Source organism: Mastomys coucha, unplaced genomic scaffold, assembly GCF_008632895.1.
Source record: "Mastomys coucha isolate ucsf_1 unplaced genomic scaffold, UCSF_Mcou_1 pScaffold14, whole genome shotgun sequence".
NCBI classification, from domain to species: domain Eukaryota; kingdom Metazoa; phylum Chordata; class Mammalia; order Rodentia; family Muridae; genus Mastomys; species Mastomys coucha.
The window spans coordinates 61,488,449-61,491,477 of NW_022196896.1; the positions used below are offsets into that span (position 1 = coordinate 61,488,449).

Sequence of the window (3,029 nt, forward strand, 5' to 3'; positions counted from 1 at the left end):
TCCAAGGAAAAAAAAAAAAACCTTAGAATCAACCCCGTGACCAGTTCACGCCAGTTAGCCAGACGACCTCCATCACAGCTTAAACTTACCATCAGCGTAAGGTCTGTCCACAAGAAAGCACCTGACCCATGGGGCATTTTTTTAGTTTATTTGTGGAGAGCAAACTCTGTGATTGGGAGGGGCGTGTGCAAGAGGGAGCTAGGAAGAGTCCTTGGAAAAGGAAAACTAGTGTGCTTTTGTTAACTGAGGCAATTTCCACACATGGCGTACAGATACACACTGGGAAGTGTACATCTGTGGAAATACCCATACACGTGAAAAAATAAAAAAACTAAACCTAAAATAACAAATGCAGTTTAATTCAAAAGTACAGAATTCGGAGCCACGGACTTAAAATATTATATCTGATACTCAACAACATCTCAATTTACCTAATTTTATCTGATTTAAGATTCTGCAAGCAGCAAAGTAATAGAGGTCATACAAATCTCAAAGATTTAAAATGTGTTGGTTTGGTGTTTGGGACAGAGTCTCTCTGTGAGGCACTGACCGCCCTAGAACTCACTCTACAGATCAGTTGCCCTCAAACTCGGAGATTCGCCTGCCTCTGTCTCCGGAGAGTCAGAGGGCCGGGGTCAGGGAGGGTTGGGGTCACAGGTCACCACAGCTGCTGCCAATTTTAGCAGTTTTAAAGTTTTATTTTTAATTCCTAATCTTGTGGCCAAAGAAATTTCTTTGAGTTCTGTTTACAAAGCAAAAGTAATCATATAGTCCTTCAGGGTGAGGGTTCGAGGTAACAGAATGAATGGTTCACAGGGGGCAGGGCCTCAGGAATTGAAACCATGTGAGCATTTCTGTTACTTCTTGCCAAAAATACCTGTATTCATACCTCAATGTTGCTGAGATGAAACACCGTGAGCAAGGCATTAGAGAAGAATGGGTATATTAGGGGAATCAAATATTTAAAAATGTGAGATGGTACGGTGGGGGGAGGGGGTGGGTCTCACTCAAGATGCCATAGTAATCGTCTCCTAGGTAAGGTTGTGACATTTACCCAAACTTGATTACAAACATGACGCCGGCCTCGTCGGAGATGGTACCATAGTTCTGATGCCAGTGTTTATCTTTCCCAGAGTTTTTCTACACTTAGGTAATGAGCGTATGTGTTCTCTCATGTATAATGTAATAAATTGCTTTTAAAAATAATTTATTTAACATTGGCACCTTTGGAGTGTTTTGCTGCACAGTGTAATAATGAATTATCACAGTAGAGGAGACACGACTTATTTTTTGTTTGTTTGTTTGTGAGACAGGGTTTCTCCGTGTAGCCCTGGCTGTCCTGGAACTCATTCTGTAGACCAGGCTGGCCTCGAACTCAGAAATCCGCCTGCCTCTGCCTCCTAAGTGCTGGGATTAAAGGTGTGCGCCACCACCGCCCGGCAAGACACGACTTATTAATTTTTTGTTTTGTTTTGTTTTAAGTGCTAGGTGATGTCAGTAAACTAAATAGAAATTTTAGCATCCCTGTACTTCAGGACCTTTCAAATCTGGTGGAACCTTGTTAGAGTTTACAGCTCCCACAATTCCCTTGACGTTGTTTATGATCAGCTGAAGGAGGTCTACTCTTTCCCATCCTTGTGGGGCTGTGGGTTTTTACAATGTGCCCGTGGCTTTCATGAGACAATGAGCACGCAGTGATTACTTAACGCTCACATCTGATCCCCACTACCAGCCTTTGGCTTCGCAAAGTAAGAAGCGAAGATGTGTAGCAGAAAGCTACAACAGTGCTTGGGGATACACAGACCCAAACCCACGGAGAGGAAGTCTAACAGTCACCTAGCATTCTGGGTAAAAGAAAAAGTGAAAAGACCAAGAAGTGATTTCAAGATAAATTAAAGAAAGGGATTGACTCTAGATCCGTGGTGCACATGCCTGGACACCCAGTTGTGCTCCGAGACTCATGGGAACCCAGGGAGTTCTCTACTAGGCCTTATAGTTAGCGACCGTTGACGTAACTAGAGGCAGTTGGAGCGGTGAGGAGATGAGTCAGAAGGAAGGCAAATGAAGGAGACAGAGGGGAAGAGTGGGATTTAAAGCTTTTCGTGGAGAAGTTCAAAGGGTTGCCGGGAGGAGAGTGATGGAGCTTGAGCGGCCGGAAATGTCATTGACGAGGTGAGGTGGAAGGAAGTACATGGAAGAAGGCAAGCGCACTCAGAGAATTTGGAATCAGGTCGGAGGAGGGAAGGAGGTAAGGAGATAAGGCTACATGACTTAAATTTTATAGCCTCTGAGAAGGCAGGAAATATTTATTTCAGAAAAGAGGACTAAGCAGATGATAAGGAAAACTAGCTAGTCTTCAAGAAGAAAACCTAGCATGGAAACCAAAATTACTGACTCGTTTTGATTTGTATTTATTTATTTATTGCTATCATTATTATTATTTTGTTCTTCGAGACAAGATTTATCTGTGTAGCCTTGGTTGTCCAGGGACTCTGTAGACCAGGCTGGCCTCAACGAGAGATCCCCCTGCCTCTGTTTCCCCAGTGCTGGGATTAGCCAACTTTGATGATGAACACTGCAACCCCCCAGCACTGCAGGGGCTGAAGCAGGAAGATTGTGCCTTCCAAGCCTGGCTTGGCTACTTGGTGAGTTAAGGCCAGCCTGGGTTACATATCAAGACTCTTCCAATTTTCCCCTCCCAAAGTCGGGGGTTGGTTGGTTGGTTTGTTTGTTTTAAACCATTTGTCATAGTGTCAGGACATACAGGGTAAGTCTAACCACAGGGCCATCCTGCATCTTATAGGACTTGGGCTCTTAGGCCCCACGTGAACTGAAGGCTGGAATTTTAAATACCAGTCTTCCCACGGCAGAAGTTCAAGAAGGAGTAATGTTAGGAGTCAGTCCCTTAACAAAACAACCTTGCTTCTGGAGGAATCCTTCTTCATTCAGAGCCTTGTGCCCACTCTAGTTTCTCAGGCTCAAAGCCTTTGAACTGGTCACGGGGTTGATTCTAAGGGTTTTTTTTTTTT

At 44.0% G+C, this 3,029-nt stretch overlaps 1 long non-coding RNA gene across 2 annotated transcripts in view; it reads left to right on the forward strand.

The window, feature by feature from the left end:
- Positions 1 to 1,840: 1,840 nt before the first annotated feature.
- Positions 1,841 to 3,029, forward strand: part of LOC116089120 — a 2,644-nt gene continuing 1,455 nt past the window's right edge. For both annotated transcript variants that reach the window (XR_004118167.1, XR_004118168.1), the window contains exons 1-2: positions 1,841 to 2,248; positions 2,545 to 2,645. This is a non-coding gene — a long non-coding RNA (uncharacterized LOC116089120). The remainder of the gene's footprint in view (positions 2,249 to 2,544; positions 2,646 to 3,029) is intronic.